This window comes from Gossypium arboreum, chromosome 10 (genome assembly GCF_025698485.1).
Source record: "Gossypium arboreum isolate Shixiya-1 chromosome 10, ASM2569848v2, whole genome shotgun sequence".
NCBI classification, from domain to species: domain Eukaryota; kingdom Viridiplantae; phylum Streptophyta; class Magnoliopsida; order Malvales; family Malvaceae; genus Gossypium; species Gossypium arboreum.
The window spans coordinates 108,927,908-108,944,286 of NC_069079.1; the positions used below are offsets into that span (position 1 = coordinate 108,927,908).

Sequence of the window (16,379 nt, forward strand, 5' to 3'; positions counted from 1 at the left end):
CTTTGACACGCTCGACGTGATTTAAGTCATATAAATCTTTAAGCAACGACGTCCTCGACTTCTCAAGCGTTCCACAACTTTCAGTTGAAAAACGGTATATTATTATATTAAAATTGACAAATAAATCAATAATAAAAGTCAACACATGTAAAATGAACATTACTTTGAAATTTGCAGGCTCGTCAAGTGTCTCCGGCACATTCAAGATCCAACAACTGTCATTGTTCACTATTTGCTTCTTCCGAATTTGGAGTATTTTGGACAATACTTAAATCTTGTAACCTTCTTCTACGCATTTTTCCTGCAATACACATAAAATAGTTGAATTTTTAGTAACAAATTACAACAATAATAGTACATATAAAATAGTTAAATTATATAACATGACCAAGATTAAAATTATAATATTACATATAATTAAAAATCATAAAATCTTACTACATCATTATTCAGAATATCTCATCCACATCATGTCTAACCCATTGATGTTGTGTACTAGTACTAGGGATATTTTCATCTAAGTTTTGTTCGGAAAAGGTAATGTTTCGATCTTTCGACGATGTCATCTCTACTTCCATTACCTATGTCAAACAAGTCTCTAGGGTGTTCCGAGTACAACATACCAACCTCATCGTTGGATCTTTCAAATAAAAACTTGTTTCACATGAGAATAAAATATATATGGCTCGTCCATCAATTGTTGTCCAAATGTGAATCAAGCGAGAGAAATTAACCATTGTAAAACTAAATTGATCTTTTTAATTTCATGAGCAGTATTAACATCAGCCCAATCACACCGAAATAAGACAACTTTCCATCTGCCATAGTAATCCAACTCAATAATGTCAGTAAGAAGTCCGTAATACTCCACATTACCCTCAACCGTATTACTGTCCCTAGCACTAGCATAACTTGTAATTGAAGAATTAACAATAATTCCACAATTTTGAGTTCTCCTCATTCTCTCGCGATATTTTGTATGAAATCTGTATCCATTGATGAGGAAGGCACTATATCTTTTTATTAAGTCCAATATGCATCTGCTCAACCACAATATACTATATTACTTTCAAACACAAAACCGAATGCATTTAACATTCCATCATCGTATAACATTAATATATTTGAGCACAAAGCCATTAAAACCAATCTATCTTTATACATACTTTCAATTTATAATATCCATCACATAGAATCAATGCTTACCTACACAAACTTGAGCTATACATCATAGTTGTTAATCAAGAAATTTGAAGCTTTAATTTATTCAACCATTTCGATCTAATCAAATAAATCACACACCTAGTGCTAATGTTTACTCGAAAAATATATATATATAGTTTGTACACTTAGTGCTCGATATTTAAACTCGCACACTTAGTGCTCAATAACCACATTCGCACACTTAGTGCAAGATTCACATCCGTAATCGTTTATACTGCACACTTATCGCCTAAATTCTATTACCCAATACACATTAATTTAAATTCATCAATTCCTTTTAAATTCGGCAACATCAATCTTTCATGTAATTCAATTCGCTCATATACATAAATTGATTTAAATTTAGTCAACAACAAAATAAAATTTGCTTAATAACTTTCCTCGGATATAGACGGACAGTTAAATTTGACTACTCAACGATTTTTTTATTTTCCCCGATCCATGTCCGATCTTTTTGGTTCTTGATCTAAAATGTTCCAAATTAAGCTCATTCAAATATAATTTCATTCATTTAGGTCCAAATACACATAATTGAGCAATTTACCAATTTACCCCTAACATTATGCACTTTTACAATTTAATCCAATTTTCACAAAACACAAAATATGAAGAATTTGCATATACAATGCTAGGGCTGAATGTTCACTAGGCTTACAAAAGTCCTCCCATTTCACTAATTTCACAATTTAGTCCTTCAATTCAGTAATTTTGCAATTTAACCCTAAATGCTCAAAATTACCAAAAATCCCAATACCAAAAAATGTTAATCGAACACATTTATTTTATTTTCTAACATCGAACATAAATTTCATCAAACTATCAACAATGACACTTCATGAATACATATTCAAATTTCAAAATTCGAGCATGGGCTTTATAGTATTCAAAGCAACGATCTCAAAAACGTAAAAATTAATAAAAACCGAACTCAAATCACTTACTCATTTGAACTTGCAAGGACCGAAAATCTCAAAACTTAAACTTTCTTTTTCTTTCTCATAGTTTCGGAAAAAATAATAAGAAAGATGAACACTTTCATCTTTTATCAAATATAATATTTTAACATGTATTAAAATATACCATAATGCCATAAAATATAATAAACAATTCAAGTCACTATTTCATGCATATTGGCCAGCCACTAATTCCTATTTATGTTCAAATTGCAACCTTAATTTTCCATAGTATAAAAACAATCATAATTTGGCCCTTATACATTAACCCTTAAATTTTTCATTTTACGCGATTAAACCCTTTTTCATCAATCGACCTCCAAACACTAAAATTTTTAAATGAAACTTTCACAAAAGCAACTTCACACATTTTAAACATAGAAAATAATATTTAAACATTATTCTGACTCAGATTCGTGGTTTCGAAATCACCATTCCAATTAGGGTCAAAATTGGGCTGTTACAACTCTCCCTCTTATAGGGATGTTCGTCCTCGAAAATCTTACCGATGAATAGGTTTGGATAATGTTCTTTCATCGAATCCTCAAGCTCCCAAGTTGCTTCCTCAACCCCATGCTTATTCCATAGCACTTTCATCAATGAGATTTTCTTATTTCTCATCTCTTTCACTTCGCGAGTCAGAATATGGATCGGTTCTTCCTCATAAGTTAAATCGAATGAATCTCAATCTCGATAGACTAATAACATGAGAAGGATCGGATCTATACCATCGAAGCATCGAAACATGAAAAACATTGTGGATCTTTTCTAGCTCAGGTGGCAACAGTAATCTATACGCAGCCGGCCCAATCCGCTCTACAATCTCATACAGCACAATAAAACTCAGACTCAACTTGCCTCTGTGACCAAATCTAAGAATTTTCTTCCACGGTGAGACTTTCAAAAATACCTGGTCGCCTATATGAAATTCTATGTCTTTACGCTTCAAATCCGCATAGGATTTCTGATGATCTGACGCTGCTTTCAAACTTTCACGGATCACTTTTACTTTCTGTTCAGTCTCTTTCACCAAATCAACCTCGTATATCTTGTTCTCACAAAGCTCGATCCAATACAAAGGAGTACGACATTTACGATCGTACAAAGCTTCATAAGGTACCATCTTGATACTCGACTGAAAGCTGTTATTGTACGCAAATTCAATCAGAGACAAGTATCTTTCCCATGTACCCTCGAACTCGAGAACACAACATCTCAACATATCCTCAAGTATTTGAATGATTCATTCGAATCGACCATTAAATGCTGGGATGGAAAGCAATTTTAAAATATAATTTAGTACCTAGTGCATCTTGCAGTTTCTTCCAAAACCGCGATGTAAACCTCGGATCTCTATCCAAAGCAATAGAAATAGGTACCCCTTGTAATTGTACAATCTGAGAAATGTACAATTCAGCTAGCTTATTTAGCGAGTAATCATGACGGTTGAATAAAGTGAGTGACTTCACCAATCTATCAACAATAACCCAGATTGCATCTTTCTTGTTCGGTGTCAACGAAGAACTAGATACTGAAATCCATCGTGACTCGATCCCATTTCCATTCAGGTATCATAATCAGCGAAGTAATCCCGACGGTACTTTATGCTCAGCTTTTACTTGCTGACATATCAAACATTTCGACACGAAGTCTGAAATATCTCTTTTCATACCGTGCCACTAGTAGTACTATTTTAGATCATTATACATCTTTGTGCTACCCCGATGAATAGACAATCTACTATTATGAGCTTCATTACAAATCATCCGAATCAACTCAGGATCCTTTGGTACTCATATTCAGTTTCTGAACCGCAAACATCCCTCAACATCAACCTGAAATTTTGACTCAGCATTCGAATCACAGTGATTCCTTTTTGCTATCAAGTCATCATCAACCTTTTCAGCTTCACAAATCTGCTAAACAAATAATGGTCTTGCTTTTAATTCTGCTATAATCGTACCATCGTCAGTCATAGCCAAATCTGCATTCATTGCACGCAGAGCAAATAGTGATTTTTGGCTTAGGGCATCAACAACCACATTAGCCTTTCCTAGGTGATAACCAATCACAAGCTCGTAATATTTAAGCAACTCTAACCATCGTCGCTATCTCAAATTCAAATATTTTTGAGTCATCAAATATTTGAGACTTTTGTGATCAGAATAAACATGACATTTTTCACCGAACAAATAATGATGCCATATCTTTAGAGCAAATATTATAGCAGCCAATTCGAAATCTTGTGTTGGATAGTTCTTTTCGTATGGCTTTAACTGTCTTGAGGCATAAGCTACAACTTTGCCTTCCTGCATTAGAACACAGCCCAAACCATTCAAGGATGCATCACTAAAGATAACGAACTCTTTACTTGATTCTGGTTGAACAAGCACTGGAGCTTCAGTCAACAAAGTTTTCAACTAGTTGAAACTTTTCTGACATCTTTCTGTCCATTCAAATCTAACATCTTTTTGAAGTAGCTTTGTCATCGGAGTTGCAATCATCGAGAAACCTTTTACAAATCGCTTTGTAGTAACCAAAGAAGTCCTAGAAAACTTGAACTTCAAACATTTCTGGGGTTTCCAATCAAGTATAGCCGAATCTTACTTGGATCAACCCATATTCCCGGCGTCAAACTATATACCCCAAAAGCTAACATCATGTAACCGAACTCACATTTCTTGAACTTTGCATACAATCGTTTATCTCGCAAAGTTTGTAATACCAATCTCAAGTGCTCGGCATGCTTGATTTCATCACGAGAGTAGATCAATATATCATCAATAAACACAACCATAAACTGATCTAAATACTGTCTGAAGATCCGATTCATTAAATCCATGAAAACAGCAGGTGCATTAGTAAGTCCGAACGGCATCACCAAAAACTCATAATGTCCGTAGCTCGTTCGGAAAGCAGTCTTAGGCACATCAGAATCTCTAACTCGCAACTGATAGTAACCCAATCTCAAATCTATTTTTGAAAACACCGAAGCTCCCTTTAGCTGATCGAACAAATCGTCAATGCATGGCAACAGATATTTATTCTTTATGGTCACTTTATTGAGTTGTCGATAATTAATGCACATTTACATAGTTCCATCCTTCTTTTTCACAAATAGAACTTGTGCACCCCAGGGAGAGAAACTCGGTCGCGGAAAACCTCTATTTGTTAGCTCCTGTAACTGGGCTTTCAATTCTTTTAACTCAGTAGGTGCCATTCGGTACGGAGCAATCGAAATCGGAGTCGTCCCTGGTACTAGCTCAATACCAAACTCTACCTTTCGATTAGGCGGCAATCCTGCTAATTCTTCAGGGAACACATCCAGATACTCGCACACCACTGGTACAGATTTAATTTTCTTTTCAGTTACTTTACTATCAAGCACATATGCAAGGTAAGCTTCACAACCCTTTCTCATATACTTCCGAGCCCATACAGAAGATATCACTGCTGGTAAACCATTCAGATCAGTAGACTCAATTCAAATTATCTCATCATTACGCACCGCAAATCAATAGTCTTTCGTTTACAATTCACCACCGCATCATGTAATATTAAACAATCCATTCCTAGAATTATATCAAACTCATCAAATAGCAATAGCATTAAATCAACCAGGAAACATGAATTTCGAATCATCGAAGCGGTTCTTACACACTTTATCAACTAACACACATCAGCCTAGGGGTTTGATACGAATCACAAACTCGAGAGACTCAACAAGCAAAGTCTTACTAGATACTAATGTTTCACACACATAAGAATGAGATGAACCGGATCAATTAAAGCAATTACACTAATATTATAGAGAGTGAATATACCGATAATAACATCAGGTGATGAGGCCTCCTCTCGAGAGCGAATGGCATATGCTCTAGCAGGTGCACGAGTCTTGGATCGAACTGCTATGTCTCAAGCCCCTCTCTGAGTACCACTCATACCTCCCGTGTTCTTAGGTGGTCTACCCCTAGCTACAGCGCCACTCGATCTCACACTCTGAACATTATTTTTCTCAACTGGCTTCGGACAATCCCAAATGAAATGATCTCATGAACCACAACTATAACAAACTTTATTATTATACTTGCCCGAACATTCACCCACATGACGTCTTTCTCATTTCTGACACTTGGGTTTATTTGATCGAGTATTACCAACACTGGCAATCAATGTAGCTTGTGAACTCACTAGTGGTCGATCTCGTATAGAAAACCTGGCAGTAGTCCAGAACTGTGGTCACCATCGAGTCCTCCACCGCACCGATCCATCTAGTTCTAGGGATTACTGTGCACATTAATCGAGAGGGTGAGTTTTCATAAATTCATGTGTAATCAGAGAAAACAATAGACAATCAAGTAATCATAGTGCATCAAACAATCTTGGACCTAAGCCTCTTTCAAGATCGAGAACGGTTTGGGCCTTAGCCCATCCGAGTATCGATATTAGTCATGCGTTTTCATAACAAATTCTTACCCAATCAGCCTCTACACATCATCTCCTTCCAACCCTACGCCAATGTGGGGATTAAATCAACCCACTCATCCCTACGCTCCGAGATAATCTTGAATGCGCCAAAACAGTAATTTTCAGCTAATTTGCGCCAAGATATTAGGCTTAAAATCCTTTCAATACACTTCCTCCAAATAATATCAACCCAACCCAATGCAATGCAACATACAATGAAATGTCATGCTATCATAGGTTTGTCATATACACATTCGCCCAAGACACATGCTTGTATATAACATGCTCAAGACATAATTCACACGATCAATATCACACGCTTAAGGGTCTAAGTAGTGCTTATCAACCCTATGGAAGATTCACAGTGACTTGGGCGACCTATGCAACCTTAATGATCATTTCAATAAAATAGGCTCACACGCCCATGTGGCTGCCGTGTGTGCCCATGCGCCCAAATTGGCCTTGGATCTGTGACGGCTGGCCTCGTTGACCACACGACTATTTTAGGGCACACGGCCTACCACAAGGGCAACCACATGCCCGAGTGGTGTTGACAGTGAAGCTTTCGGCTTTTGCTGAAACCTCGTTTTCTATGCAATCAAGTATGCACCTATATCATTTTTTATGCCTAATCAATCACAAACACTCCAGTAATCGATAAATCAAAGCCCCAATTTGAGTAACATAACTAAGACTTAAACATTATTGTAATTAGACATTCATCCATAACTATCAAAACAATTACCTTCGATCAAAACGAGGAATCCATGCACTCAACTCATCGATTGGGAATGATTTTCAGTTCCTTGATTAACTCCTAAACACCAAAAAGGAACCCTTCTTAGAAAGTAACCAAAAACGTTAAGACTAGAAGAACCGAAACTTACCGATATCGTGAAAAAGCCAAATTAACGAGCCACGAAAATTTAGAAGTAGAAGGGAATCAAACAAGGAAATCGGCAAAAAAAGAATGAAATGGGCGACGGTAAAAAAGAGTGGAAGAGAACGTGTGCCTTCAATCACCGATCGAATGGAGACTAAAGGAAAATTGAATAGAGAGGAGGACAAAGAACCAAAAATTTGGCAGAGAATAGAGAAGAAGAGAAAGAAGAAAAAAAAATGAAAAAGAAGAACTGGAGGAGAAGATGATCAGTTTTTTTTTTTGCAGAGAGAACTCTTGGGAAACTGTTTTACTCAAATCCCACTACCTACCCTATCTCAATCCCTTAATTTTCTCTTGAACTCCTACTACACATCCACCATTTAGAATCCCATTTTAGCATAACTCTGGTCAAACTTTAAGCAAAAATACTACTCCTTGCCATCGCAGAGAATCGAACACAAGACCTCCAACACACCAACACTCTACTTAACCACTAGACCAGCTGGCCCATTCTAATATGGTTTTACAACTAATTAAATAAAAGCCTACTAAAGAAGAGTGAGGCTTAACTTAGAAAATTTTCAAAATTTGCCAAAGGCATGGCTTGAACTTGGGACCTCTCACACATACCCAGAATACTTAACCACTGAAACAGATACAAATTTGTGTCAAAATTTACGAGAACAAAAATAAGAAATATGGGGTATTACATAAGATATCTTAGATATACTCGGGATTATAGACTATATTTTCCGAGAGATCCTTTGTTTTAGAAAGATTCTCGATGCCATTGGATATATGATATTCAAGATGCCAAAGGCACAAGTCGATATGTTTTTACGTTGAGGAGGAGTTGTGTCATGAAAATCATCAAGACAAGCGATTATAACCAGATCCACAATGGAACTTGAGTTTGTAACTCTAGACACATCCGGAGAAGAGGTTCAATGGCTTCAAAACTTCTTGGAGGATATTCCTGACTAGCCAAAGCTTGTACCCATAATATGCATATATTGACTTTGTAAAATCAAAAGATAACATTCTGAATCTGCTAACTAAAAGCTTTAATCGAGATCATTTTGATAAAACATCGAATGGAAATCCCATGAAAATTAAATGCACTATGTGAAGGAAAAACCAACCTAGTGAACCTGGAGATCCCAAGATCTAGGTTCAAAGGGACAACCTACTTGCATAGACCTCGTGAGGTTACTCTAGGGGTTCTTATCCCAAGTTCGTTCCTATGATATAAACAGTGATTAACAGTGGGATAGGTTAAGCAATGCTTTTAATGACCATTGTGTGTTTCAATGAGCCGAGCAACACAAGTCATCTATTTGAGAGTGAAGTGCGGTCACTTCGAGGAGACTACTGGGAATAATTCTTTCAAACTCTTGCAGAACCTAGAGATGTTTACAGCCATATAAACATACCCATGAGAACTAAAACCTTGCCAAGGAGGTAGTTGTGTAAGGTATATCATCGTTTACACAAAACGACAGAACATTTTAAGGAATCGAGTCTACTGGTTGGCTAGTAAAGTAAATATACTTTCACAAGGGAAGGTTAAAGGGTTGATGCCTACTATCCTATGAAACTATCGATCATACATTCTAACATCTAGTCAACGTTTTTCGTTAAAACTATCAATTTTATTCATGTGGGGATTATTGGAAAAATAGATTTTTGGAAGCTTTGAGGAATATTCTTGATTATTAAAGTTAGAGACTTGAATCATAAAATTATGGTTTTATATTCTACTCCATGTGACCTTTGCAACGGTATATCATATGCTCAAAATAGTTGATTGGTGAATGAGAAATTGATGCTCAAAGTAAATGTTGAGGGAAATGGAAAAGCTTAATCCCATATTAGTTATATATCAAGTGTGGAATATGTTTATATATGTGAACCAACTTAGTGGTTAATGAATGACTAAACTAATGCTTTCTCTCACATGCCATCCCACGCAGATGGTGCAAATCAAAACCCGCCAGGGTTGGGGCACACCCACACGACATGGGCGACGTGAAATGTGTGACAGCCTTAAAAAAACCCTAGTCGGAATGTGGTTTTGGGACCACAAAATCGAGGCATAAAAATAATTTTATATTTATTTTGATGCCTATAATATGTGTTAACTCATGTGTGACATTTTGATGCTTTAATTTAGAGTTATAAATGTGAATTTCACTAGAAAGGACCTAGTAGAAAACTTTGAAAGTATGATGGGGAAATGTATGATGACTAATTAAAGCATGCATGCAAAACAATGGCCTTGCATGTCAAATACCCCCTTTTTACAAGTGATGGCCGGCCATGACAAGGAGTATGGGCTAAACATGTCATGAAACATGTTTTGTTGGTGCATTAGGGAAACAATAAACAAATAAGCATGGGTAGTAAAGAAAAAAAATGTGTGTGTGAGTGAAACCCCCATTGCCGTACATGGAAGAAAAGAAAAGAAAAAATTTTTGCTCATCCATTTCATTCTCTCTTGACCGAAAATACTAGAGGGAAGGGAGGAATTTTGCTTCATGCTTGGGTTGGAAGAGGATTAGGAAGAGGTTTGGCTATATTTGCATCAAGATTAAGGTATGTTTGATGTTGTGCCATGAGATTCATGCATGTCTTTGGTTGTTAACTTGATGTTCTTATTAGCCCATGGTTCAAATCTTTGTTATATCATGGGGATGGTATTTGGCCAAGGTGGATTTTGAGTTAATGCCATTGCATGTTAAATATGAAGCGTGATGATGATACATGTGATGGTGGATTGAGGACTCTTAGATTTTCTTTGAGCATTTTTGAATGATATACTAAGTTCTTTGTGTAATCATGACCAAAATTATGGTGTTGTGATGTATTCGCCATGGTGCATCCCCAAGTGTGATTTATGCTCTTTGCATGGAGAGTAAGATTTGTGTTTCAAATCATGTTCATGTTTAGTTACAATCAACTTGAGATTCGGCTCTAGAATACATATATGTATATATGTTTGAGCATGATGTATTGGTATGACGTATATACTATCTTAAGGTATATACTTACTTATGATGATGTTTTGGTTATGAAGGAAATGATAGATGTGTATTGAGTTACAATATGGAAAGGTATTAGTTAGTAAAATGTATGCTGTTTTGTGTGGTAATAAGTGCATAAATGGCCTCAACATGGACATGCATATTCGCCACATGAAGGAAATTGGTGAGCATGTATTCGGTTAGAGGCAACCATATTGAAGCCTTATCTTGGCTTAGATTGTTGACTAAATGGGTAATAAGTGAGGATGGTTGCGAATATACAAACATACATATGCATGTGTAATTGAATTATGAATGTTTAGCGAGATGGTTAAACTAGTTGATTTATTAATTAAGCTCAAGGAGTTAAAGAAGGAGAATCAAGCAAGGGAAAGGCGAAGGTCATCGAGTAGCCGACTTGGACTATTTTACCCAACACAAGGTAAGTCATTAAGCATATATTTGATATTGCTTAAATGATTGTAATATCTATGCAATTGTGTTTAATGAGATGAAATATATACAAATGTATGTGTATGAAAAGATGATAATGTTGAACGTAAAAGAGATAGTGAAATGTGTAGGAAGTTTGCTTGGCACTAAGTGTGCGAGAAATAGATGTGTACGGTGTGAGATTGGCACCGAGTGTACGAAGCTTGTAATGTACGACACTAAGTGTGCGAGTTTGGACTATATGGCACTATGTGTGCGGGCTTGAATCATATGGCACTAAGTGTGCGTGATTGAGTATTAAGCACTATGTGTGCGAACTCTACACATATCTCCGATTGAACATTTATATGGAGGCGTGACTTTATCGAGATGAGTATGGACAGCGGAAAGAGTAAGTACCTTGAGTTCATGGCTAATAGATGCTATGTTCATGCTCGGGTGGAGTTGGTAAGATTTAAATCTATGTGATGATCTCAATTGCATTCCCGTAAATAAGGTATCGTGGAATGATGAAAGTTCATTTGATTGCATGATTGTTGCGAAATGAAATGATGTATGGAAATTGCTTCAAATATCCTATTGAACAGTATATGAAATGTAAATGTATGACTTGGTATGAGATTGATCCGAAGATCTAAGGAACTATGGTATAGTTCGGTATGGTGGAACATTTGGCCTTGTTTCATTATTTCATTTTATGATAATTGTATTAATGGATGGTTGTTGAATGCTTATGACTTCTTGAGTTATAAACTCACTCGGTGTTTTCTTGTCACCCATTTTAGGTTCCTTGGGCTCGTCTCCTTTTGGGTGTTCAGAATCACAACTAAGTCATCACACCGTGAGCAATTTTGGTATTGTCTTCTTAGTCGACTTAGGAGAACATTTGGCATGTATGAGCTATTTTGTTTTGTTAAATTTTGGGTTGTAAACTTTAAGCCATGTGAAAATGGCCTATGTGGTCGCTTTGAGTGGGATGCTAGAATCTATAGCCACGAGTCTTAGAAACCTTAATTTTGATAAGGTGGCCATAATTTGTGTCACGTATGATGGATGAGTAGTAAGGCTAAGGAAGGATTCATGAAATTGGCATAGTCTCTGCAGTAACTGTTGCGGACAGCAGCAGTGATATGAGATCGAAAAATCACTAAAAATAGTAGAAGTGGAATTAATAGCTAAAAAATTACATACTCGAATCTTGATGGGTCTATTTTCATATGGATGAAACAAAACGACCATATGAGCTGTATTTTAAGAGATATTAAAGTTCTCGTGAAACAGGGCCAGAACGGTTTCTGGATCCCCTGTTCCGACTTTGGAAAATCATTTTAAATTAACCAGAGATAATTAGGAGTCATGCCATATATTGTAGATTCCTCTCTGAGTCTAGTTTCTATAGAAACAAACGGCATCAGTATTGAAGCCTTGTACAGGGAGATATCCAATTCGTAACACACAAAGGTCAGTGTAGTCGATCCCTGCAACAGGGGAGACTTTAACTAATAAACTGTACTAATTGGCTTGACCAAAAATTCTAGAAAAAATTCTGTAGATGGACATATGAGTCTAGTTTCAGGGAAAAATTACAAAACTGATTTTTGAGTTGTAAAACTCAAGATATGATTTTTGAAGCGACTAGTACACAGATTGGCAGCTTGTCTGGGAAATTCTCAATAAGTGGTTTGAAGTCTGTTAACACCTCGTGTTCGACTCCGGCGACGGTCTCGGGTTTGGGGTGTTACAAAATATCCGAACTAGTCGGGCCTTCTAGGCCTACGGATATTTTAGCCCAATACGTAATCTTATTATTTTCCTCAGTAGAGCTTATCTGTTTGACTTAAAATGAGTTAATGGCTCCTTTAATTCAAACGTTAATTAGGTTTAATGGCTCCTTAATTCACGAACACATTGTTGGCTCCATTAGTCAAAAGTTTTCAAAAGTTCTTCGTTCAAATTTTATTTAAAACCAAATATCTACAGGAAAAGATACACATTGAATTTTTCCAAAATTTTGAGATACTTTTCCCTACATATTTTTTGAATTGTTTTCGATGATAGATGAAGGCAAGACTACTGTTCGTTGATCACTGCAGCCATGCTACTACTGTGCTTATCTTGTTGTTAGAGGAGCGACTTAATCTGTCTTAAGGAAATTGTGAAAACAGGCCTCCACTACTAGTCTGTTTTTCCTTCCTACATATGAGTATAATATTTCGGTCCAATCTTTATTTCTGTTGTTTTCTGGTTATATAAATATATGTATATTTATATTGTTGTTGTTCAATCTTGTGATTTAAATATATATTTTTTACATTAATGTTTATTTTACTAACATGTGTGCAACAGTTTTCACATTATTGTGTTACACATTGTTTTTAAGTATGTTTTGGACTTTCTTTGGGCTTTTTGGACTCTTGGCTATTTTAGTTTTTGTTTGGGACTTTAAAATTTATTTTGGTATTTTTTTTACAAAGGACTTCATTTTAATCGGTGTTTAAGACAAAACGACATGACTAACAAAGGACTAAGGTTTTATAAGATTGAGTCGCTATAATGTTTTTCTGTTGTAAAGTTTTTTACTAAGTCATTACATTGTTTTAATTCACAAAGGAGTTAAGTCTATTAGATCTTTTTAAACAAAGCTAATAAAATGTGGTTTTTCATCAAAGTACTCATGAGCTTTTTAGAATAGTTGTGTTTTTAACGTTTCAAGCAATCTCATTTTTTGTAGTTAAACGAGTTTCTCACCAAAAATTAAGCAAGATTGTTTTCTCATGCAATGTGACCCTCACAATCTGACCATAATGTGTAGGTCGGGTATGGGGAGTTACATTAAAGATGAGCATATTGCCTTAAATATCGCGACACGGGACCTCGTGTGTCACAACATCACATTTCTATGGGAAATAATTATGAGCTAAAGGCATTTTGGTCCACACAATCAAACGTTAAACACGAGGACTGACGGGTGACCTAGGGTTAAGAACAATAACCACTCTAGGTCTATAAATAGGCTAATTTAACACATGTTATGTACAACTTTTCGTATTGTATAATTTCTTTTATCGATTCTGTCTTTAGTTTTTGTCTTTTCTTAGGCTTTAGGTTTATTTCAGTTTTGCTCTTGCTTTTGTGGGGAGATCGATTTTTGAACTTGATCAAACTCGTGAGGATTCGGTATTCTATTCAATAGAAATAAGGCTTCTACTAAACTTTATGTTCTTGAATCATTATTCATGTCTATTCTTTATATTAGGTTTATACTATTTATGAGATCCATGAGGAACTAATCCTCTTGTGGGGGATTAGCGAGTGGAGGTATGATAAATTAACTGTTTTGTAGGGTTCCCTTAACGGATCAACTGTTTGGGAAAGGAAGAACTTAAACCCTAGGCTTGACGACCCAAGGAAGTCATTAAAGTGGGAATTAACCCAAAATTGGTATGGCCTATCTGTGAACACCTTAACTCTGAACTGGTCTGGACTGTGAGGTTGAAAGATAAGTAATTCTTGTCGACTCGTTATTCTAGTAGAAGATCGGAAGATCCTGCTAGGGTATCGACTAGTTGATTGAACAAGAAGCCTGTAGCAACAGTTCATTATGATTACCAAAGTGAGCTAATCATTCATGCTTAGATTTGATAAATTCTACTATTTGATTTCTCATTATTTTTTTTCTTTTTACTATTTCTATTAAAAATCCTAAAAACCTTCCTTTATATTTTATTGTAATATAATTTATCTAAAGTACTAATTAACCTATTTGTTCTTAGGTTGGAGTGAACTTAGTGCTTGCCTCCCTTGGGTACGATCCTCGAAGTACTCACCTACTCCGCAATAACTATATTACAACCTGACCCGTATACTTTTAGATACTGCCTTCTTAATATATTTTGTACAGGATTTCTATTCTAGACATTGGTACGTCTGGAAGTGGTCAGTTACTTGGTTAATGTCCTAAGTTTTCAAGGGAAAAACTTAGAGGAGAGTTTTCTAGATCTTAGTTGCCAAAGTGAGGAGTCTAATTTGGGAAGTGTTAGAGGTTGAAATCACATGTTGTACGTATTGCTAAGGTAGTTCATTATATGTTTAGGCAAGACCCTATAGACGTAGTAAAACTGAACTACATAAACATATTGTGTGTTCTTTTTTTTACCTTGTTCATACTCAATGCCTAAATTGTTTGAATTTAGCTACCGCTTGAACTTGCTTCCAAGTGTGGTTTCAGAACTTTCATTCTTAAATATTCAAAATTCTAAAATATTAACTTTTGCTAACATTACCAAAACCTCATTCAATAAATTTTGACCTTACATCTTCTTAACAAAAAGCAAAAAGAAATCATTAGTGAAGTTCAACTTTATAAACATTGTCTTAGTTCTCTTTATAAATACTATCTTAGTTCTCTATCTTCCTAGACATCAAAACACTCACTCAATCATTAATTTCTTCTTCTCTTCTTTCAACACAAAGAAATGACATAAAAGTCTTAAGTGATTTTAGAATAATAAGTGTTGCCACTTATAACTTTGATGTAACCTTCAAGTCACCCTACCTAATCTTTTCAAGGACTTCATTTTTGAAGGCGTGAAGGTTTAGCCTAAGGTTTCCCCTTACGCAATTAAGAGTGTTGAGCTCCAAGGTGATGGTAAGCTCAGAAGTATTTTAAAGATCAACCTTGTTGAAGGTTAGTTAGTTCTTTAATTTTTCAATTTCTTTTATCTTCTTTTTTTTTGCATGTGTTTGACACAATTCTATTAGATAACAAGTGTTTTATTTTCTTTGGTCCTCCATTTCAATATATGAAACAAATGATTAGAGGACATGATGAAAACAATTTATCATATAGTTACAGTTTGATCGAAGTTGGACCTTTGGGGGACAAGCTTGAGAAAATCACCTATGAGAACCAGTTTGTGGCTGATGCAAGTGGAGGAAACATTTTCAAGAGCTCGATGAAATTTTACACTATCGACAACTATATAATCACTGAAGATGAAATTAAGGCTTTCATTCAAAGGAGTGAGCTAGTTTACAAGGCCATTGAAGCTTATATCTTGACTAATCTTGATGCTTGTAACTAAGATATTAAACTATCTTTTGATTGTTATGTTAATGTCAAACTCGCTTCCTTTAAAATCCAAAAATTAGTAACGATTTAGGGATTAAATTGTTTTACCATTTTCAAATCGGATTTTTCCAACAATTGGTTTCAAAGCTATGGTTGTACTATGTTTATATAAAACCTAAAGCGAAATCCTCTCTTCTTTATGTATGATTATATTTAATAACATGTGACATTCTTGTAATTGTATGCATGTTTAAGGAAATGTATGTGAATGAATGCATGTTATTATTTTATTATTATGGATGATA

At 35.5% G+C, this 16,379-nt stretch overlaps 1 pseudogene; it reads left to right on the forward strand.

Moving 5' to 3' along the window:
- The first annotated feature begins 6,042 nt into the window (after positions 1-6,042).
- Positions 6,043-16,087, forward strand: LOC128282120 (major pollen allergen Bet v 1-G-like; annotated as a pseudogene).
- The last annotated feature ends 292 nt before the right edge of the window (positions 16,088-16,379 follow it).